Source organism: Phaenicophaeus curvirostris, chromosome 2 (assembly GCF_032191515.1).
Source record: "Phaenicophaeus curvirostris isolate KB17595 chromosome 2, BPBGC_Pcur_1.0, whole genome shotgun sequence".
Lineage (NCBI taxonomy): Eukaryota > Metazoa > Chordata > Aves > Cuculiformes > Cuculidae > Phaenicophaeus > Phaenicophaeus curvirostris.
Genome location: NC_091393.1, coordinates 50,954,510 through 50,979,297, shown reverse-complemented (window position 1 = coordinate 50,979,297; position 24,788 = coordinate 50,954,510).

Genomic DNA, 24,788 nt, shown 5'->3' with positions numbered 1-24,788 from the left:
AAAGACAAAGAGGGCTGCAGCAGGGCTGAAGCAACGTACACACTATGCTGTTAGTGCAATCCTAGTATTGAGCAATGCTGCCCTTCCCAATGACAGCACTGACGGATCCAGATTGGTTGCTTTATAGGGTCAATAATTTGCAGTAATCAGCTTAGTAGTTGAGCAAGGTAAGAAGCAAATTGACCTCTTCAAGAAGTCTGAGTATTTCAGACATCTGAAGTGTTGTGATCCTGAGGATTTTAAAGTATTTTCAGACATCTGAAGTTTTGTGATCCTGAGGATTTTAAAGTATTTTCAGACATAGGCTTCTATGTTCCTGCTCTGTGAAGTGTAGAAGTTCAAATATGTCAGTGCTATTTCTTGGCACATAAGAATGTAGAGTAATGGGAAAATGAGGAGGACTAATGGGAACCCTGAGACTTAACTGGTAAGTTAACTGGGTAAATTAGAGGTTTAGAATGTATAATATCTGGCTGCTGAAAGTCAGTGTTGGAAAGTCAAGAGGGAAAGTCAACAAGAACACTGAAGAGATCACCACTCATTTGCAATGGAAAAGTCACAAGGGAACATCTCAAAGAAGAGTCTAAGAAATAATTTCGATAATATTCGGTCAGGTGATTAAATAAAAAAATAAGTATTTCTGCAGAAGAGAAGCAAAAGATGTAAGAGCAGCACCAACGTTTTCCTTTGGACAGTGGTGGGTGTAGCAAAACTTAGTCCTTCCATGCCACCTAGTGTAGGAATCCAAGCAGCTCGCTTGGTCCTGGTAGCAAAACTGGGACCCGTGCATCCTATGAGACTGGACTCTGCAAGCAGGGTTGATTAAGCAGGAAATTAGGTGGAGGTCTGAAGCCTGCCACTATATAAACTACCACACTAGCACAAATAAAAACTTGCCTCCAGCACCATGACAGTAAGTGATGCTTGTTGCTGTCTGTATTTGTACAGTGAGAGGTTTTAGATACATTTTCACTGAGAAAAAATGAAGTTACCCAACTTGCAGCTGTCAACACACTGGAAAAAAAAGATAGCATGGAATGTTTGCATTATGACTCTTACTAACATGGTTTGAAAGTCTTCATTTCTGGGAACTAAAACTGGACATACGTAGTGTTTGTTTGGTTGATTGCTTCTTTTGGTAGGATAGGAGAAATTTCTGGATTGTGGCTAATATTCGTGAAGAATAAAAATAAGCTATCTTTAGTATTTGCTCCAAAACACACCAATGGATAAAAAGGGCCAAAAGCTGTGGTGTGCTGTCTACTTGCTAAACATACATATGCTTCAACTGAGTGGCTGGGAATAATTTACTCGAGGGACAGTTAGTGTTGTGACTAGCTGAATCAAGGACTGCTGACCTTAGTTTGAAATATTTTTGTTGCTTGTTTCTCTTTGATACAGAAGAGCAGATTAGGTGGGACAGAATTCTGATAGCCCATTTTCCTCCCAGAAAGCCTATGCCATGTCATCAGACTTGTTCAAAGCTGCTTCTTAACAGATTGTAATGTCAGTCTAGGCTGTTATCGGTCCCAGAATAGCCAGATAGCTATATATATATATGTGTGTATATATATATATATATTTTTCACCCAGAATGCCTATGGACAAGGGCACCTGCACACGGTCAAATTGTCTTATGCATAAGATGTGACTTGTGCTTATAAGCAACTTTTGAGAGCAGCACCACACAAGTCAGAACTGCTAGTCTTGGTATATAAAGAAAAAAAATGATCACAGCAAAATAAGGAAAAAAACACTGTTACTCTGAATGCTATGCTGGAGAGCCTGCATCAAGCATAGGAAGTTGTAATTCGTGTTTAATTTCTAACTTAATAAATATCTCATTTTTTAAACTCTGCTTTCTAAATGTTCTTCTGCCTCTTTAATTCCTGCTAGAAAGCTGCTGTTTGAATTGGTTGGTTGCTGTCCTGCTCTATTTGACAAACAGTATTGCCACCAAACAGAAATACTCCATGCTTGTGCCAGGCTTAGAAGCACATCTATGCCCTTTCTTCTCCCTGCCTGCTGATAGACACCCTCACCTGTGTACAGGCTTCCATGCACCCACACACCTTATCATGATGCAAGTAAAGTTTTATGTGGTGTGTAAACAAGAAAATCCCTAGAAGAAAAAGAACACTTCAAAAATTTGGCTTGCACGGTGGCAAAGTGATAGCATGTAGCTACAGCACTAATAAAGGCCGTATGTCTGTGTTGTGTGTTGAGAAATGGGTGAAGCAAAGCACAGGGAGGAAGAGATGGAATGTTATCCTATGATTTCCATTTGCACCCACGTGAAAAAAAAAGACAGTGTTTCGACTCTTTCCAAGGCAATGTGATGCATGTGTCTGGTTCCATTATTAAAAAGAGACTAAAATGATTTAAAATATGTTTTAGTATTAAAAAAAATAAAGTGGATGTTGGCCATTTTGAGTCATCAGCCAAATTCTTGGCCTTCCTGTTTTTCCCTTCTCTTGGAACTCCTACGTATCTCTAGTCAAGAGAACCCCCAAAGATGACTGATGCTTTTTATTTATATTTAAACTCTTTATTTTTTGACATTTTTCTAGTCTAATTATTGATCCCACAATGTTTAGTATCCAGGAAACAATCCTGAGTTCCTGAAATGAAAACCATCTTCTAAAAGACAGGCTTTTAAAAGATGAGTCATTGGCTGGCACTTAGGCATTTTTTGGCACTTAGGCTAAAAGTAAGAGGTTTTGAGAAGAATTTCTGCATGTGAGAAAGTAAAAAAAAAAAAAATTAAAAATCACTTGGCATGCAACCTGTCAAATTTCAGAGAAGAATGTAATAAAATGATGGTGTCCTGGGTGAAAGTAAGGGCATGCTTGTATTTGTTATTTAACTCCTTCCTGAACAGTCTGTAATTTTTCAAAGTCCATTTTGTATTTCTGTAAGGTCAGAAAGGCATTATTGGAATGAAATTGTTCAAAGGACTGTACTTGTCCCTCTTTGGGAATGGGGTTTTTTCATTCTGAAGCCTGTAGGGTCTGCCAGCACTTTGGTTTGCTTGAGAGGCCGTGCAGGACAGCGCCTCTGGTTCCTCACTAGCTCCTGCTCCCTGTGTCTCTCATTCCTTCAGGATTGTTGAGCCTGAAGCAAATGCCAGATTGCCAGAAGATATTTCATAACTGATTCACTTGGGACTTGCCCTGGCTTTTTGTCCCCTTAGGCAAGACCTGGAGCAAGGAAAGCGAGGGGAGGCATCTGACTGCGTCAGCTAAAATGCTCTTAACATCTGTTTGTAGATTAAAACCTCTTCCTTATTGTATTCTCCCATCTTCCTTGTGAAAACTCTTGTCCAGTTTCAGGAGGCTCTGCGATCTCAGGCCAGCAAAGATTAACATAAAACAGAGGAGGAACAGAAAAGGCAGGAGGTGGTGTTGGTACATCCCTGTACTGGACGATCCCAACAAAAATGAGTGTCCTAGCAGCGTGGAGCATGGTATCTATTAACCCCTGTAGAGGACCTATTGGTCATGTGTATAGTGCCTACAGCAGAAAGGACAATCAGGCCCATCGCATACTTGCATGCTCCATAGCGCATGACAATCTCTGAGAAGGTTCACAAGCTGGAATTTGGTAGAAGGCTTGGATGTGCCCATTCCCAATGTCAAGTGAAACCCCTCATGAAAATCAGTGAACTTATAAGATTTCGGGAGAAAAAAATTCAGTATGCCTGCTCATTACAGACGTCCAAAATTCAAGCAAGTGCTTTGAAAACTGCAGCTGCAGTGAGCAGATCCGAGAGGAAAGGTGCAGATAAGGACACCAGGGGTAGTGAAATGAGTAGCTGGAGTCAGGGGAAGTGGGAAGCTGACCTAAAGAGGGAGGAATGTCATTGAGGATGTTGGGGTGCGAGCTCGGCAAAGAAACTGGGAAGGAGCAGCCAGAAAGGGAGGTGTGGAAAGGCTGAGTTTAGATGGGGACCAGAAAGATGGTTGAGTCGTGGAGCTGGGCTCTTCCTGTGTGTGAGAAGAAGACTGGGTCTGGCAACCCAGTGAGTGAACCATCACATTGGTCAGGGAAGGGATCAGGAAATAGAGTGCAGGAGGAAAAAAATGAAGGGCATTGGGCTGGAGGGGTTGTGTTGGGATGGAAAAGAGACAGAAGACCTTGCACCCAACCAGGTGTGCTCTGGACTCCAGGGCTGGAATTGCACCTGAGAGGACTGTGTGGTGACCCTACTGCTGTCTGCAGATATCTTTCAGACCTGTTCTTCAAGACAAGATGCAAGACCATGCTTTCAGCTTCTTTAATCTTTGAGAATTTTGTTGACTTGGAGTAGAATAACTTAGGTAGGTAGGGTGAAGAATGGAGAAAGAAAGGTGAGCCATGATAATATGCCTGAACAAATTATTGTGGTTTTTTTCTTCTTTATTCATGTATATAAGTAAGAATCAAATTTTATAGCCAGAGAATTTTTTCAACAATTCATTTTTTTTGCCAATTAATTAGTATATCAGATCACACATTTCAGCAAATACTGGAGTAGACTAATTTTAGAATGGCATTGTAAAAAAAAATTGCACATAGTGAATGAAATATAATCATGTTCTTTTGTTTTATCTTCTCAATTTTTACCATTCTTAAAGAACTTAAAAACTGTAGCAAAGATTTTTCTATTAATATAATTTGTAACAGCTGGCACAGATGAAAACAGTGAATTAAGACATGCTTCAATATTTCCATGGATTTTGGGCTGACAAAATGTGGCAGCTCCTGTGATCCTTGAATCCTTTTGTCAGGAAAAGTAAGGAAAGATGGTGAAAGATTGTCTTTTCTCTAGTGTATTTAGCTGTATAATGACCTTAGTAGTTGTGTGGAAGCAAATATATCTTCTCACTTTCTAGTTAGTTTGTAGAAAGAAGATAGTGTAGGTAGAAGACCGGTCTGTCACAATTAACATTGCTAGTAAGAAGTTTACATATATTGACAAAATTAAACCCATTTTACTATAGAACACTTATTACACTTTTTCAAGATGCAATTTTAATGCAGTCAAAAACTAATTATGAATTATTTCTTCTCAAGTTTATTTCAACCTTGCAGGCTTTGGGTGAGAGAAGAAGATTAAACCTTATTAGTTTGATTTTTGTTGGATTTTTTTCTAGTTTGGTGTTAGCGTAAACTTTGCACTGGAAGCAAGTTTGACAGATGTTCAGCATTCCCCCTGCTGAGGTTGTATTGATGCATTTAACCTTCCTTGCAGTTATGTGATAGATAAATGCAAAATGTGTCACTCAAACAGAATGGATGAGCACTTTGCTTTCCTCACTTATGGCAAGGCCCTGAACATTAACCCCCTTAACATGTCTGTTCCCTCCACTGTGGGATGAGGGTGGTATATCTGTCCCATGCAATGCTTTACTTAGAGGAGAAATTTCTGGTATTTCAACTAGCTTTGAATCTGAAAGTAATATCAAGGTGTCTGTACTGTGCTAACACAACTGTATTGGTTGGTAGGATGCCAGTGAGATCTGCACTTTGCTCTGTACTTCTACTGATTTACCTGGAAATTGCTTTAGTATTCGTGATATTGCCAGTGCAGAGAAATGGAAAATATGATGGGGTCTGTTAAATGAATCTACATACAAATGCAAGCCCATGAGGGGAACTTAGCGAGGTCAACATGTGGTGAGAGAGCGTAGGATACTGATACTCTTGCTCCTTTCTGATAGTCCATTACAGATAGCCTTTGGAACATAGCCTTGATTATTTTTCTCTTTCCCCTCCTTTTTAAATACAATGTGATGTTGCTAAAATCTATTTAGTGAAAATAAAATCCTTTCCAAACCAGGTACGGCATGAACAATCCAGTTCTCCTTTGTGCTCTTCAAATTTTTACCATATTTATTAGCAGTGCAGTTTTAAGGATCTCATCCAGCAAAGTACTTGAGCAGGCGCTTAATTTTAAGCATATGCTTAGATATTTTTCTCTCTTAAACCCTCATTCCTGGCTTCCACTAGGATCGCTGAAAAAGGTGATAAATGTGTGGTAGTTTCTGTGATGTAGAAAGCTGTCTATTAGCAACTCCAGAGAAACCACCAAGTGATTCCACATGGACCACCAAACCGTCTTCAGAGTCTAATGATTTTCATTTGTGCTGTCAGTCTAGGGTAGGCTTAAGATGAAAAGTTATGTAATATTTTTCCAGCTCCCCGAGCTATTCAATCCTCCCTCCATAATTTGTTTAATACATTCCTCATATGTTGCTCTGGTCTCCTGACACCCAGGCTGTTCCTGGGAACAGCTGAATTCCCATATGGGGGGAAACACATTTCCATATGTATTTTTAGTATTTCACAAGTGTTATTTTATTTAATAGATTTTAAATATTTAAGCCCTCACCTTTCCACCCTCCCTTTGGCATGCTTTTAGTGGGTGTCCCAAGAGACTGTAGAGGAGAAATGAGAAAAAGTGCAATAGTACAGAAAAGCAAACATTTCATAGCAGTTCAAGGTGACACATAGTCAAGAAATGCATAAGAAATAAACTGAACTTAGTGTCCTCTCAGTTTTATTCAGAACTCTTCAACTCTCTGTCTCTTTTCAAAGCTACTTTTATGGTTTTAGTTTTAAGAGATAATAAAATATATAGAATCTCACTCTCCTCTTACATCAATTTCAGATCACTAATGTCAGGATTATATTACTCCATTAGCTGCAGGACTCCATTAAAATGTCAGCCCTACATCAAGGAGAACCATGTCCACGTTGTCTGAAAAATTCTGTCCTGCCGGTATTTTGGATGCTCTTTCAACCTGCATATTAGAGGTATCTCTTTTGTATGGAAGTGGTAGTCCTATGTGAAGGTGATGTGGGAACAGAGGGCAATGCGACAAATTCTTTGATTGCATGACTAAAACATGAGGAAAAAAAAAGAAAGCAAACTCCTGAAGACAGTTTGTGTTCTTAGTCATGCTCATCTACCTTGCTGAATGCTCTGAAACCTCAGAAGGCAAAGATACCAGCTTCCCTGTGGAACTTTAAAAAATAAAATTTGCAGTGTGAAATACTGACACAGGTAAAGACAGCAGAAGTTTCCCTCTTGTCTTTCATAAGAGAGTATTTTACACAAATTATATATGCTATGGGATGGAATGGTCATGTCTTATCTGAAAAGTAATATTCTTTCCCATCCCAATCAGGTGCGGTCATTACAGACTAGTTACTACCTGGTCATTCCTTGGTAGAGCAGTGTTGCTCAGCAGTTTTGGTGCTCCATAACTATGTAGCTTCATGGTATGAGAAGTACCAAGATAATCCAAGATTCATATGGGAGAACAAAAGTAGCACATACCATTGACATAAACGATCTTTTTAATAGGAACAACCTTGGTGTTCACTAACCTATGCTCTTTGAGATTTCACTGTTCTGCCTGTTCAGAGAATGTGAGGTGACCTCTGGCATCTGTAGTTTCCAAAAAGAGTGGAAAACTCCACAAACTAGAGAAAATCTGACAGAGCCAGAACTCTGCTTTGCATCTTTCCTCCCCTTCTTCTATCTCTGGCACCAAGCATCTTTTATTAACACTTCTCCGTTATCGTACATAGTGCCAGAACCTGAATGAGTCACTGCCAGAGACAGGCTTTTCAGATAGCAAAGGAAAAGAGAGAGCATTACTAACCAGTTTTGAAACAATAGGGAATACTTGAATGTCCTAAAAAGGAAGCAATAAACTTTTTTGTGCTAGACTGTAACTGGCTTACTGTCAACTCATTAGGCAGCATCCTTAGCAATGATGAAGGAATGTATTTGAAAATACATTTGGGACTGATTTGTAAGCATCAGAATGTTCACACTCGTTGGGAGATTTCCCCTTCTTTTGTATTGGGTTATTGTGCTAAGAGTATTTGTAGCTAGAATTGTTGACTACCCCTGGCCATAAACCAGCAGTGGTAAGTATTTCTGAGGTTTTGAAATTTGGGTTTGGTCCACATATGGTGGAATGAAAGTGGAAATTTCAGAGCCTTTTAGTAATAACAAACATAGAGGAATCGGGAGAAAGAAAACAATAAAAAGATGAACATGGCTTTAACCTGGCATATGGGAACAGCTGTCTCTGGGTAGGTTAGAATCTTATGCTTTTGGCTGTTCTGCATTCTTCTGTGATAGGCTATATGAAATCATTTTGATTAACAAAGCATTCTAGATCTGGCAGGCTGGCAATTCTGGAAATAAAAAGTATCACTGAAAATATTTGGATTCGATTTATTATTATTTAATCCAACTTTACCTTAAGAGACTAGACTTGGAGGTGTGGAAAGCTAAGAAATCTGCAAATCCTACTTTTGCATTCCCTTTAGAGGAAGCTGCCTTTAAATTACATTGATGTAACAATATAAAATTCCATGAGAATGTGTTAGTGGCACCTTAATTTTACTCTTGGAAACATTAACAATAGCCCAAGACTGTGCTTGCAATGATAAATGTGAGGCTGGTATCTACATAACGTCTCTCATTGGTATTTTTTCCTCTGAACAGTCATGTGGTTTTAAAAAAAGCCATAGGCTCATCATAGCAAATATCTACAAAAAGTTTCATATGCTGGAGAACAAAAGACAAGCAGGTCAAATCGAAAAATATTCTTTGATGGTTTGATATCAGATCCTGCTTTTCCTTTTCAGGTGAGACTTCCACTACTGTGGCCACTCTTAAAATTTATAACTTGCTCCAAAAAGTTGAGAATGTTATAATTCAAAAATTTCAGTTGACATTTGGAATAAATTAGCAAGGAAGGAAACTGAAGCAAAGAGCATGAATAAGGTTAAGAGTCACCTGGATTTATTTCTGGATAAAAGATAAGGTGAGGGAAAAGGTAAAAAGCAAGTAAGTGTAATAGAAAATGTAAGGGTAGACATAGCAAGACAGTAGGCTTTTTTTTACTGTTCTTAAACTGTTTAGTGCTTTAACAATAACCTAGAAACAACTTAGGCCTTACTCAAGATCATAAATGCATTCCCTACACAGCTTAATTCTATAAAACCTGTACTTTTGCACCATATCCTCTAACTGCAAGCAGATGCAGTATCAATACCAGTCAGCAAGATGTTGTATGTGTAGGAAAAAACCAAATCTATTCAGGAATTCTAGGAAAGATTTCAGTAACCGTGATTCAAAAGCTATCCAAACAGTGGACTTGATCCTGCATCCTTTTCATCCTTTGCATCTTTTTGTTCCCTGACCCTGGCCTGAAGTCTTGCAGCCTGGATCTGGTAGAGTAAGCCCATAGGAGGGCCACTAAGGCCTGGGGAATTGGTGTTGGCCATTACAAGTACCCTATTCCACTTCTGTTATGGACTTAGTTGTCATCAATTCAAGGCTCCATGTAGTCCATATTATTGTGCTGTGTAGACTTGAATAACCCTATGGGACTTTGCTGATTAATTGAAAGTGAAATTTGGATTGTTAGTGGATCCCAGAGGTGCAACTCTTAGTGTCTTCTGGCATTCACTTCTGGTCCTGGAAGTCAGAAGTATCTCTGGTCCCAGTTTTAGATAATAGTATTAAAGGCTGCATACAAGGAGACTTAAATCTTCAAACCATCTTATGGAAAACCCCCTTTGTGCTTTTGTGTAAGCTTAGCGTTTCTAGAGCAGGAAAAGCTCAGAAGGGTAATCCTTCAGGCTTCTTATGACTGAGGCATGTAAGAAGGAGGTGGTGGCTGTCATCACGCCTCTGCGGTGTTTAGGACAGAGAGGTTGTTGCAGGTGGGGTTGTGCCTCACTGACAGAGACTGCTAACCCCCATTTCTTTCCCAAGCTGGCTGCACATGTGGAGAGGAAAAACACAATGTAAAGATACTTCTTCCTTCCTTCTTCTTGGCTCTCAGTTACACTCAGGAAAGCGTATATCATCTCTAGTTTAGACCACTTTATAAGCTTATGACATTTATCAGTCATATTTTTTCTCAAAACTTCAAAGACTGTAATAACTGTAAGAGGGTTTTTGCTGTTATAACCTATATATTGCTACCATTGCAAATCCCTTCAACGTACAAACCCCTTAATTTGAGCATGGTGGCATTTTAAACTCAAATTAGTGGGTTCAAAATTTTAACTACAGTTTATTAGCTCAGCTCCCCAGCTGCTACTCCAGTCTCTCTGCATGGCAAGCCAGTTGCTGAATGTAGTACAGGTGCTACATCACATGGGCTCTCACTCTGGCCAGGATAGCCCAAAAAACATTAACTGAGGGGGAAATGGTTTGATTCTGCAATGAAGATATGGTTGTGGCAACAGAGGAAACAGAGTCACCAGCAGATTGTTACAAGACATCATAGGCTTAAGACGTTTCATTCTTTGTGAAGGTTTCAAATGAAATTATCCTTTCACATACTGGAAATGCTCATGGGACAGCCTTCTCCAAAAGTCTGAATCATTCGTTTATGGGTTTATGCATCTGTGTTTAAAAATCTCTTTAACACTACACCAACCTACCTGTGTATTTGTTGTCTCCAAAACACGTGCACCACAGTAGCAGCAGTCCCACTGGGAACAGACTCGGTTGACTGCCAGCTCTTCTGCACAGCTAGAAAGCAGATGTGGAATGTCCTTTCTTTAAATGACTATTTAAAGTACAACAAAGTAAATTAAACTGTTATTAAGTCTTTTATTACATTGATGTATATCCTGGACACTAGGGTTGATCATATAAGTCTGATAAGTAAGTCTGATCATATCCAAGAGCCCGTATAGGTGACTGCAAGTGAACTACTGAAGCACTAAGCTTTTAGCTTGTATTGTCTAAAGACATACACTTCGCTTGTTTTTGATCTCTCCCAGCTCTCTGTAACAAAGGTCAAAAACCACAATCTGTGTACATTTATTTCTGATAACAAGTTTCATAGAAAGATGGAAATCTCACAGTAGTGTAATGCATTATGGTGTTTGAGTCCTTTTACTCTAGCATAGACAGAAGTGGGAGTGATTCATGGGTAATACAGGTTTCACTAGTCCCAGCTCTTAATGGCTGGTTTGTGCGACAAAATTCAGATAAGCAAGCTGATCTGTGAATTTGCTGCAGTCTAGGTCTTCCTTTTTTCCTTTCTTTGAAAGCCAAGTAAGCAACTTCTATCTCAATGCTACGAAAGGCCACATTCAGATATTGCAATTTCTTCCAGAAGGCTTGCCTGGTGCTTCCTACTTACTGATTCTAGGTAGCTTCCTTTGTGGTGCTTTTGCAGTTTCTGTGACACATACCTCTAGGATTCTTGGCCTTTTCTGCAGAGTGGAGACATGTAATTGCATGGTATGTAATCCATTCTGGGATGGGTTTAAGAGAGGTGACATTGGGAAGATGTACACAGTGTTTATTGTAGTGTAAATTCCCTTTAGTTCACTCTCTTGTATGCAGGTATCGTTTTCTGCCTTGAACTTTAAAAGCATCATCCTGAAAACCAGGATAAAAATCCCCAGTAGAGAGCAAAGAGGAAGGCTTGTTGACTGGTAGCTCTTTGGAAGCTGAAATAATAGTTAACATTCTGGCCTCTCTGACACAGTCTGAGTTTTCCCTTATGCTGCAGGACCAGAGTTTCACCTGTCCTCTACAAGCTGCTTGTGATCAACATAAGGGCTCTCAAAATGAATTGATGGTTATAACTGAATGACTTCCCCATATTTTTCATCAAGAAAGTTTCTTTTTCAGTTATATGCTTCAACTAAGCACCATAAAAATACTTGGAATGGACTATGGTTTCAATATAGGTATGTATGCAAAGATCACATAAAACTAGTTTTTTAATCAGAGAATGAAAGGTATTGCAGAGAAGGGCATTGCTGGGTCAGGGGGCCATCAGATGACTAGCAAGATGTGAGCTGTTAAACTGGACAAGCCTTGTGTGCCCCTGCTGGGGAATTAGTATTGTCTTCCTTGAGGAAATTATTTCTTCCTAATGTCTAATGTAAATCTACCCTGTTTCAACTTAAAACCATTAACCCTTTTCCTATCACTACGGTTCCTGATAAAGAGCCCCTCCCCATCTTTCCTTTAAGTGCTGAAAGGCTGCTTTAAGGTCTTCCAGGAGTCTTCTCTGCACTAAACAAGTGCAACTCTCTCACCCTTTCTTTATAGAAATGCTCCAGCCTTCTGATCATCTTTGTGGCCCTCCTCTGGGCTTGCTCTACCAGATCCATGTCCTTTCTGTGCTGAGGATGTAGTACCCCAGGTGGGGTGTCATGACAGCAGAGTAGTGGGGGGAGAATCCTCTCCCTCAACCTGCTGGTCACCATGCAGCCCAGGATACAGTTGGCTTTCTGAGCTAAAAGTACACCTTGCCAGCTCATGTCGATCTTGCCATCAGATTCCTGAATATATGAGCATAGCTTATTGAAGATGAACTATATTCCTAGTGCTGCCCAGACTGGGTGAAAAGAACCTCAAGACGAGTACCTAGAAGCTGATTCAAGGAACACAGTCTCAGCCAGCTTTTCAGAAATGCCAAGATATTTAACAGATATATCATCTTTTAGACTTAAATTTTTCTAAGCTACAGCCTAATGCTGATATATCAAAGGTTTCTGTTACTGCGAGCCTCTGTCTCAGATGTGTTTCATTGGAAAAAGTCAGTTACGGGAACTAGAAAATTGGGTGCTTGGTCACTGGTTACTCCATCTGCTTAGCAAAAGCATCACTTCCAAGCTTATTGAAAAACAAGTGCCAGAGTCCAGTTTGATCTGTAAATGCCTAGAAGTAGCTTAAAATTCTAGTTGCCTGTGACTATATAATTATATTAGAAGATATAAATTTTGTGTTTGAATGACCTGAGTTAGATGTTTTAAACAGAGACTTCCCCTTCAGATGAGTTTTCCATGTTGAACTTCTATTTCAGATAATTGCAGGTGTAGACAGAAATGCTGAAATTGCTCCTTAGAAGAAGGAAAAGATGCTGAGTACGGAAAAGCAGTTTAGACTGAAGGGGCCTGACTGTAGGATTTCAAATGTCCTTGGAGCAAGTCCCAAATCAAGGGGTTTATTTATCTGAGTTGATTTTAAAAGACAGGTAAATCTTCCTGCACAAGGATTCTGTAACGAACTATTTTAAATAGAGAAAGTTTTTTGTGGAATTGATTGCTACTTTTGACTTAATTTTCCAGATACTGCAGCCATGCTATATAACTTGAAGCAATTGCTAGAAAGGTACTGAAGATAAATCTGGCACATTTTCTCTACGTATGTCAGAACTGTTCTTACATTAATTGTCTGAGTAGAGAGTGGGAGTTCTGTGTCTTTTGGAAGCACTGAGTTTTTTTTCCCTGAAGTGGAAAGCAAGGTCAGAAAACAGTAATTGCCTCTTCTTGCCTTGCATTCTTTTCCTGCACTTATTTGGGAATCTGAATACTGTTCCTTGGCTGCAGTTGTAAATCTGTCCTGAAGTAAGGCATTTACATTTGTGGTTTTGCCCAGTGAATCATTTCACTAGCTCTCCTCAAAATTCTGAACTAGCTCTGTGTGAAAAAGGCTTGAAAGTATTTGCACTGGTGGAGATAGAGGGGAGAAGGAGTGAAAATGTGCTTTGTGCGTCTGCTCAAAAATCTTAAAACCAGTCATTGGGATAATAAGTTCAGCTAAGCTCCTTCCTAGAAACTGCTGATTGTCAGATAGCAGGACTTGGTCCTTATTCTAGTAATGCTTCACAGTGGAGGTCTTCAACTGCTTGAATGCAATATAAATACCATTTTCTGCTTTACCATTTATCTCTGTGTCCCTGTGAAGCTGGTTTAGGGGAATAAGACTGAAGAAGTATGGGAACTGTGGATCTGGACTTATCAAGGTATGCAGGATCTCTTGTATCTATCATGAAGTATCCTCAGTGAGTTATCTGTTTTCCATGGAGTGCTTCATGCTGACATGATATAAATCAGATACTTAAAATAAAGAGTAACTGGCTGCCAAATGACAACGTTTCCTTTCTTCATGAAACTTTTTTAAATCTTAACCAATCTTGTTCCTAGCAAGTGTAAAAAACTGCTTGGGAAAGAAAAACCGTTGATATAATTCATTAGAGTCTGACTGAGACTTTTCTGCAGACAAGCATTTACCTTGGAAAAAGGGAGAATACCTTCCTCTTTGCTGGCTTCTGATGACCACAGAGACTATGAAAGTACTTTTGCTTCCAGGCCCATCCACATCTCCCCAGAGCAGTTACTTAAAGGCACTATCCGAGCTCTGATCCTTGTGTGGACTTCGGGGGCAGCACGCTCCCACAGTAAATTGCAGGGCGTGACTGATCTTCACTCTGGCTGACCTTCCAGCTTCAAGGTCTCCTCCACACTATGTGGTCCTTTTTGCCTGTAGTGAAGTGACAGAGAGGAGGTTTCCACAGAAGGACCTGAGCTCCTGACAGAACAGAGTTAGGACATCCCTGCTCTGTTCCACCACCCTATGCAGAACTGCCTTTGTTTCACTGCTAGTGATGCCCCTTTGGTCTTCAAATTTGCCTGTAAAACTCATTACTCAGCACTGATGCAGTTCTGATTCCATATGTAAGAAGGACTTCTTTCAAACATTTCTCCATTCAATGAAGACAGACTGCTCTATAGTGCCTTTGTTTCCTGTCTCTACACAAATCTCCTGCTGATATAACATATGTTCATAAAACCAGCTGGAAGTGGGACACGTAAACAGCAGTCACTCAGCAAAGTCTGCTCGTGCCAGCTTCAGTGGAGCGATGTGTGAGGATTAGATTTATATTCTCCTGCTTCCCTACAGAAAAGAGCTCTTTGCTGTTGGCACTTGTGTAAAAAGTCAGAGAAGACACACCAGTTTGCCCTAGCTATCTGCCTCTGAATCCTTAAAAAATCATCCTTCCTGTGTAGAAGGAGATGGGGGGAAGAGAGAACACTTGGCTCCACCGAGTGAGAGCCTGTTTTGGGCAGGTGAGAATGCCAAATCACAGCACTGCTGATTATGTTACCTCTCCCACCACAGGTGTTAATCTTGGCATTGGAGAGAACTAGCAGAACAGAATGAGCCTTGGACTCCTGAGATGCAGTGACATTTCTATAAATGGTCTGTTTACTTAGCTGGCAAATGACAAAGTGGCAAAACTGAGTTTTCCATTGAGCCACAAAACTGCTATAGCAAGGAAGGAGGAAGAGCAGATCTCTTACTAATCACCTTTCCCTAGTTCCCTCTGGCCAGCCGCTTGCCTCTAACAGGCTGATATAATGCAAAAATTGCTGAAGGCTGTGGCTTTGGGTTAGATTCACAGATATTATCTGTGACACCTGGATTCATCTAGTGGCTAATTTTAAGTTCCTGTGATACTTCTTAAGACATGAAAAACATTTGAAGAAGATTAAAATTCTAATGGAAACATGAAATCTTTTTTGATATTCTAGAATTAAAGAAACAGGGATAATAGCTTAAGTACTTTTTAAACCAATAGCTATTAATTAACAACAATAACGGATTTTAGCTCTGCTTGAGCTAGTATTAGTTTCAGTCAACCATTCAAGCTGTACCAATTCAGGTCAGAAGCATCAAAATGAATACGACTACAGATCTGCAAGCTGTAATTACTTCAGAGCAAGGAGTTTTGCTTCCTGTACCTTCAACAAAACCCACTCTTTTCATCTATTTTTTTCTCTTCAGATAGTTCAATTGATGTATAGAATATAGTGAAATTCTACATTTTATTACTTTTTCAAGGTTTCTTGCAGACTTGTTATGTCTTCCATGAAGTTTTCACTCTTAATGACAGGGGAGACCAAAGATGCTATGCAGACATTTTTCTTTTTCCCTTGGAAATAATGATAGAGAAGGACAATGTGATAGCTTCTGTTTGCATTGAATGACTTCTTTGCTTTCTGACATAAAGAGTTCACTGACACCAGGACTGAGGTGAGGGCTTTATAGTTGAAAGCATCATTGGTAATGTGAATATGATTGTCAGTTCTGTAGCAGTCACCATGTGTCCATAAACTGCACAGCATTTGTGGATTCAGTGTAGTTGAGATTTTCTTGATTTACTTCTTCCCTTTCCTCTTAGGTTCTTAATTCATTCTGCAAGATATTCTCACCAGCACTGAAGGTACTTAATTGTTTTATTTAATGCATCTTTTCAGAGATGGTTCTGTAGAACCTTACTATGACCCTGGATGTTATCTAGCATATCTGTGAACCCTTAAGAAAATCAGCAACTTAAGTTTTTAATCAGTGCAAGGATGATTTCTTCATCTTTTTGATCAGGTTTCTGTGAATAGAATGGATTTTTTTTTTCTGTATTACAAAATATACAGTCCAGTCTCAGAAAAAGCTACTCATGCTGTTCTGCCTGTTAAAACAAGAGTGGATTAATCTTAAACAGACTCACAATGCTTTTACTGTCCTGTATTGAACGATGGGAATGCATTACACGGGAGTGGATGTCAGGATCATTTGACTTTTATATGCCCTCACAGTTCAATGGCAGCTGTGTCTGCTTATCTGCAGGCAAAACTGGAAGCAGAGACTTTTAAGTGAATAACCATCCCAATACATCATGAAATGGATGCAACGTGGATTGGGATTGTTCACAAATAAATCATCCTGTAGGATTTCAACACAGACAGCCAAGTCAACTTCAGCAGCCAGGAACCCCACTCCATAATATAACTGAAAATATTCTTTATAAAGAGAAGTGATCGCTTGTATGAAGACAAAGTTATACCATCAAGTTTTTAGCATACGCTTCTGTGGGAATCAAAGAAGTGTGCGTCCCAGAAAACAGACGGCAAACTGTCTTTCACGGGGAAGTGTTCCAGGGACTGGACTAGCACAAAACCAACCATCTACCTAGGCTCGATGGAGGAATTTGTATGGCACTTTATGCCCCTTGTCCCTTCTTTCACTCACCCTGCACCTGTAGTCTTTGCCAAAGGATGAAAAATGCTCTTCATTAGCTGATTCACTCTACTTTATGATCTGAAGACACTCTTCCAGCCTGGAGCATATGTAGAAACTAAGAACAGCAGCTATGGGGGTTTTGTGCTTCAAAAGGAATTGGCATTGGTGCAACAAGTATGTTTGATACTTATCTACCCCTTGTAAATCACATAACCTTTTTTATCTAAAAGAAACTATATGATCCTTAGGAACTGTAGAGTGAACAGTGGTTTTCTGTTCAAAATCATATAGGAAAATATGGGAGAATTGAATGGGAGAGAACCAAAATTCAGAGTGACAAGGGGCAGACCCATACATTCCCACTGTCAGATGAACAAACTTACATTCAATGGGTTGATCTGCCTTGTTAACACACGTCTTATTCAGAAAAGGTCTAAAACTCTCTGTGGCTCACCTTGGATATGACACTAGTACAATAGAAATGTTGGTTCTGGTTTGCCTGTTCTCTAGAAACTTGTGATGCTTTTATCTTACTATGTGAATTCCTTTAATGGTACCTATGCTGAGGTAATAATTTTGCTCGCTTTGGAAAACATAGCTAATGCTATGGGTGCAATTTTTGGTTTAGCAGCTGAATTACAATATTGTCTCTCCCTGTGTTTAGATCTCTCGAGTATACATCTGAGTGTTTATCTAGCAGCCTACTAGCTCATTCCATAACTCCTTAGAAAGGAAAACACTACACAAAACCTATTTTAAACAGGTAAGTAGAAACATAACAAGCTACCCACAATCACATTTCAGGATGATGTGGAATATAGCCCCCTTCCAGAAGTGAGTAGAGTCCACCTTCCAGTGAAGGAGGAAGAGTAAAGTTTACCTCACTCCTTAGCTGAACATAGATGGAAACTGTAATACCATCACTGTGCAAGGTGGCACATCAAGCTTTCAATGTCTCAACAACTGCAACTAAACTTAGTTTTACATCTAATTTAATTTACTCCTTTGTTTATCATTGTTTGCTCTTCAGGCCTTTTCTTCATCATCTTACATAGGTGTCAGTTATCATCTTCTTGAGGCTCTGGAGTGTGTCCAGAGAAGAGCAACAAAGCTGGTGAAGGGGCTGGAGAACAAGTCTTATGAGAAGTGGCTGAGGGAACCGGGGTTGTTTAGCCTTGAGAATAGGAGTCAGAGGGGAGACCTTATTGCTCTCTTCAACTACTTGAAAGGAGGTTGTAGAGAGGAGGGTGCTGGCCTCTTCTCTCAAGTGACAAGTGATAGGACAAGGCGGAATGGCCTCAAGCTGTGCCAGGGGAGGTTCAGACTGGATATCAGCAAAAATTTTTTCCAAGAGTCATCGGGCACTGGGACAGGCTGCCCAGGGAGGTGGTTGAGTCACCATCTCTGGAGGTATTTAAAAGACAGGTGGATGAGGTGCTCAGGGACATGGTTTAGTGGCAGATAGGAATGATTTGACTTGATAATCCAAGAGGTCTTTTCCAACTTGGTGATTCTACGATTCTAGCAGGTCTTTTGAATGAGTGTTGCCAATTTTCCCTTGATGCCTAATGTATTTAATGCAAAGTGTTACAAGACAAGAAAAAAGGAATGAGATGCTCCATATTAAACGATAAAAGGGTGCTGCCAAAAGTGGTTTTGAATAGACACCAATGCTCAATATGCAAAAAATTAGTGCAGGCACCAGCAGCCCATGCTGCAGTGTGGGTTGACTTTTGGACTCCCTGCTACTATTAGACATGTAATGTAACAAATTAAGGAACCATTTTCAGCTAGAAATATGTGAAGTCTAAAGAGAGGCATTGACTTCTTCTGTCAGAATGTTTTTTTTTGTTATGTTTCTCCATATTTGTGTGTGTGAGTAAATGTGCAGGTGCTCCATGAACTTAATATTAGGCTTTGGGGGCAAAATACATGTTGATATTGACACATACTATGGGACTGGAGAAGTGAAATAAAAGAGGTGGGAGAAAGAAAGTAGGAATTGTAGTGGAATGAAATTACAAGGCTGGAAACAAAATGGTAGAAGTGAGAAGGAAGTAAAGGGAATCAGTAAGTAAAAAACCCCAACATATTGTTTTTATTGTTTGCATTCCTAATCATAGAATCATGGAATCATAGAATAGTAAGGGTTGGAAGGGCCCAAGTCTCCATCCAGCCTGGCCTTGAACACCTCCGGGGATGGGGTATCCACAGCTTCCCTTGGTAATCTGTTCCAATATCTCACCACTCTCATGGTGAAGAAATTCTTCCTAATGTCTAGTCTAAATCTGCTCCTCTCCAGTTTATACCCATTCCCCCTTGTCCTATCACCACAAGCCTTTATGAATAGTCCCTCTCCAGCTTTCCTGTAGGCTCCTTTTAGGTACTGGAAGGTCGTTATAAGGTCTCCTCAGAGCCTTCTCTTCTCCAGGCTGAACAAGCCCAACTCTCTCAGCCTGTCCTCATGTGGGAGGTGCTCCAGCCCTCTGATCCTCTTTGTAGCCCTCCTCTGGACTCGTTCCAACAGCTCCATATCCTTCTTATGTTGGGGGTACATATATATATACATACATATGAAACCCTTCTGGCACAAAACTATGAAGGAAGGGCATTTGAAACTCCTTGCACCATTCAAGAAGCACAGTGGAGCACAGAAGAACACCCGCAGGCATTGTCCCAGCTGTGGCTGTCATACTGCAATTGGGATACACATGCTCCCCTTGCAGGGGAAGCAGCCCATGGTCAAGGAATAGCATCCAGCTCTTTACATCCGGTGTCCTGGTATTGTTCAAATACGCCTAATGGGACATGGAGCAAAATGCAAAATTATTTTTATGCACTGAGCATAAAAAAAATTCTATTTGTCTTGTCCCTGTCTTTCTGCCTCCTGGCATGCAAACGCACTTAGGACGGGAGCACTTGGCTGCAGACCTGATCTGTGGGACAGTGCTCAAGACAGCTCCTGGGAAGAGAAATAGGGCTTGATTGCCGTCATATTGGCCTTTGGGAGACCTGGCACTTTAAATGAGTTTATTCATAGTTAAACATTTCATATGAGTTACTGAAGATATCTTGTTTGTTAGAGGCAGGTGGTGACTAATCATCTCTTAGCCCACCTTTACCACATTCAAGAGCTGTCAGAAAGGTGACAAGAAGAAAAACCTCTTAGTAACACTTTATTATAACAAGCTGACATAGAAGGCACCGACCCCCGCTGCTTTTGGATCAAAAAGGGAAAAATACGGCTTCCAAGTTCCTTTTTCTTGTCCTTGGAGCTTCATTAGTTAGGTAATGGCAAAAATATGTTCCTCACATTGTGAAACTAATACATGTATAATTCTCCTTCCCCACACAGAAATTAATCATAGCTTCCAAATTCAGAACTTATTTTATTAAACTCTTTTTTGCTGTCACAACTGAGGTTAGAGATTTAGAGGGTCTTCCTTCACAGTCCTGTGAAGTGTTTTATGCATTGCTTGTTACCAGAAAAAGTCAAAGTCCAGTATTATGTGTCAACTTGCAAGCAGAGAGGGGTGGCTAAGTGTCAGCATATTCTCTAGGCTGAAGAAGATGTCAAAGTGCCCTATACTCCAAAGCTGCCAGGCAATGAATAAAGCAGCTCTGAGTTGGCTGGGATTTAGCCTGCGGGACAACACAGCCATTTTCTTTGTCCTTGGGCTGAGGAGAAGCCAAAAGGTAGAGTTTTTATGTCCATTCTTCTTGGAGTGGGACCAACAGTATCTTGGGTGAGAATAGAGAACCAACTTAAAGTGTAGCAGATACTGCTTTTAAGACTAATCTATAAAAGGTGTGGTTGGTATTTTTAAAATGAACTAACAGAGCAGTGAAGAAAAATATCCTGCAGCTGCAATAAAGAACACTGTAGGGATGAAAGGAAGCTAGGTATCCTTTGAGATGGCAGATGTACTACCAAATATTTATTTCTTATAAATATTTTCTTAAGTCTTTAAAGTAAGGCAGTAGCTTCTATTGTTTCCTTTGGCAGCTTGTTCTAGCCATCAGTTTCTCTGTGTAATGAAATTCCACCTACAGTAAATCTTCTGAGTGCCTGACTGTTCCTGAGGTTTTAACTCTTCCAAGTCTGGCTCTTTGTTCATCTGCTGGCCCTGCACTGAATTAATTTCATGTCATTCTGGAACTGACATCAACAGTTTTATCCTGAGTGTCCTGGGCTGTCAGTTGGATGAGCTAGGTGACTCAGCCAGCTCTATTTTCTCTGATTCTCTTATTTATCTACCAGAAATCCCTAGAAATCTCAGTTTTTTTTCCTGCATAAGAACTCATTATTTTGATCTGGAGAATCGCTCTTTGTGAATTCAGTATATTCATTTGCCACAGCTGGAATCTGTGTGCCAGAGTCCTGGATAACCCTAGACACACCAGCTGGCTTACTGTCCTTGTCAGTGATCTTCAGACTGGGCTGGGCTGTCCATATCATCATTTAATGAGTGGACAGCACTGCTGTGTCTGTCTGTATGTAGAAATTATCGTGACTGGGAAAAGACACAAGGTGTGTCTGCTGTCCTTTCCAGAGTGGCTATTCTTGACTTACATGTTGCAGGCCAGCTGAGGCCACAGATCACCTACAGATTCTCAACAGTTGTGCCCCATTTCATGTTGACTATAGGATTGGAGCCGTAGCTGCAATAACCCGACTGTGCTCTAGCTGTTTCTCCTTGACTGGCACTGTCAGCAAGAAGCAATTCTTCAACTTCATGTGTCTGCTCAAGCAATACAGAGCAGTCAGAGCCAATGATGAGTCCAGTAAAAACATGGCCAGCTGATGGACACAGGAAGCCAACAGAAGTTCCCTGACAGCCTCGGTCAAATAGCAGCTGGGCAGCCAGGTGAGCTTCCTCTTGGGACTCCTGGCTGCCAGCCTCGTGGGAAGCAAGGGAGTTTCCTATGCATCTTAAAGTCCTTTCCATGTTGCAGCCTCTTCAGACTTTTATCAGTTATTTGGGAAATGTATTTTATTTCTAAAAATAAAAAGTGTTAATTTATTAAGTGAAGAAGGACACAGTCTCCTTAACAAATTCTCCAGCCTTAAGCTGGTGCCATTGTGCTTGAAGTGCTAGCATTTTCTGTGGAACACTAGATCCATGCCTGCCTCAGGCAGAAATTGCCCAGTGGGTTGAAAATAATGACCCGGAAGCCACCAGCTGCAAACATTTGAATCCCATATGTCTATACGTCTTGCAGACATTTTACCTTTATGCAATGGAACATAATTTCAAGCAAACTTATTTCAAATAGTTGACTTGCCTGAATAATGCCTATGGGAACATATCAAAGAGCTTCTAATTTTGTATCTAATATATTAAAGTGTTTCTGATTACCCAGTGATGTTTTTCCTCCTCATAAGTGCTATGTGATCAGTTTTACGTTGTATATTGAATGTGACTTCAATAGCCCAAATAATAATCTGAGCTCCTTCTGCTTTTTTTTCTGATGTTGGGAAAAAGAAAAAAGGAAAAATATTCCCAGGAGCCCTTATCATGTTGGAGGTTTTAGAGTATTTCCTCTCCTTACATACAGAATGCCTTTCTTAAATATTTCTCTTTATTTTGTGGTAAATGCTGTCTTAATATTTAACAGTTTGACACTTCTGCAAAGAGAGAAATGAAATCCATATCAAGCAAACTGAAAGGTGGAAGATGAAATTAGTGCAAACCAAAGTGATTAACATGGTGTCCATGCTGAAGTCAGAAACGGGAAACAATCTAGAGCTTAAGGCAAACATTTCATCATCTGGATGCATCCTTTGGGGCATGGTGTTCCTATATATTCATTTGCTTTTCTCCAGCAGGAACTGCTGGGCTTATATTAACCAATATGCCTCTGTGATTCATTCAATCTGTTCTTCAGAATTCCTCTACTCTATTGACATTGACTAAAACATTAAAAAAAGAGCTACTCTGATGGACCAAAATGGTATGTGTGGATTCTAGTGCCTGTGCCAAAGCTTTGGTCTGTATCTGTAAATAGTGGAAGGCACTTATTCTACTGGGAGCTAGATGCTTAAATGCTTTTGAGAATCAGAGCTTTATTGGGAAATTATGTAAGCTTACAACAATTCTTTATCCTTTTCTTTTATGATCCATTTCACTCAGACAGTAAACTTGTTGTAGAAGGAGGTAACCTTACTGTTTAGGCATTATGACTGCTTAATACATAAACAATTGCCATAAATAAATAATTAGTCTAGGTCAATGCTTATGGTACTGCCATACTGACTGGCTGAAAAGGGGAAGGCTAGAAGTGACAGAGAAGAGGCTCTGTGCATAATTTTTCTTTGGTAACACAGAATCGGAAACAGACACCAACTTATCCTAACAGAATCCGAATATTGGCTTATTCTATGTGTATAAGAACTTCTGTTTCGATGTGATACCCTGGTCTTTCCCTTAGGAGCTGTGAACATTACATAACTATCAAACACGAGTCTATGCATTGTGTTAAATTTATGAAACTTGTGTAGATGAATGTGTCACTTGTCAGAGAGAGAGGTTGGTTTGGCTGACTGCTGAATGTTTTGAAATCAACTCTACTCCCCTTGTGCCTATTCACTGTGAAATGGTTTAACAGGATGAAGTGATTTATTTCAGTTGACAAAACTTCTCAAGTAAATAAAAAAAAAAATTGTAGATTTATTAAGCCACTACTAAATTATGGTTATTCAAATAAGACTCCAGTTATATCTACCTGGCAGCATCTAGCACTTACCAGTACATACTACTATGTACTGGTTTTACGTACTACTATGTAAAACTGTATCTTACCTAAGCTCAATCTTTTCTTAAAAACTTATAAATGCCACTCTGCCCTGCTCCCACTGGGTGTCAATTGTCGGTCACTTTGCATCCCTCTGAGATTCTAGGGCAGAAGTGAAATGCAGGACTCTACCATGGTTTAATACCCTTCCCTAGCCTTGAGTAGCATGAGAGAAACATCAGTATGTGGGGCTCTCTCCCAGGAACAGTTTCTGGTCAAATGATGTGTTATACTGAAATGATTTTATTCAGTTCAAGATGTTCACAAGTCAAAAAGCTGAGAGGTTTTGTAGAGAGCTGAAAAAATGATTTGGTGTTGGAAGACAAAGACTGAATTCCAGTAGTAAAGAATTTTCCCAGTTATACTGCTGCCCTAGCTGTTACATCTAGATGTCCAAATGTAGACCCCCATAGGGATAACTTATTGCATGCTTTCATGTGGACTAACAAGCTGAGGTGCAAAGATATGACTAGATTTCTGTGAGCATATGCTGTTGCCTCCATCAACCACACGTGCCATGCATAATGGTCATTGGTTAGGGTTCTCTGCACTGTGCCCCTTTGCATGGTATAAATATTTCTTCAAACTCCTCAGCGTAATGAAGAGATGGCTGAGAGAGATAACCTTGATAACATATTATAGACACTACAGACATGAAGACTAGACATGTCAAAGGATAGATGCTTTCAGTGTTTTTTTAAATATACATTCTTATCACAGTGTGATAAGAAATAGCATAAATATGGATTAGATCCATGAGAGGGGGCTATAGACATAAACATTTAGTCTTGAAATAATACATGGGTTCTATCATTGGAGATGTTTAGAACTTTGGGTGGTTTAGCAAGGCAGGTAATAAATTTGCTATCTATTATAACAACCTTTAAAATATTTTTTATTTTTTATTTTAAGAAGACATCTCAGTCAAGCAGTGGGAAAACCTTTTGCAACCTGGATATACTGAGGTCAGATGATCATTATAACATGGGCTATTAATCATTTGTAGCATGAAGAAAACCCCAGAAAAATAACCTAGTGCAGTTCAATTTCCTTATTGAATGTCTCTGAAGATCATGACTCATGGAGCATACATTGGCAAGTCTTGCTGTGGGCTTATGGATTTTCAGTAAACTGAAACTGA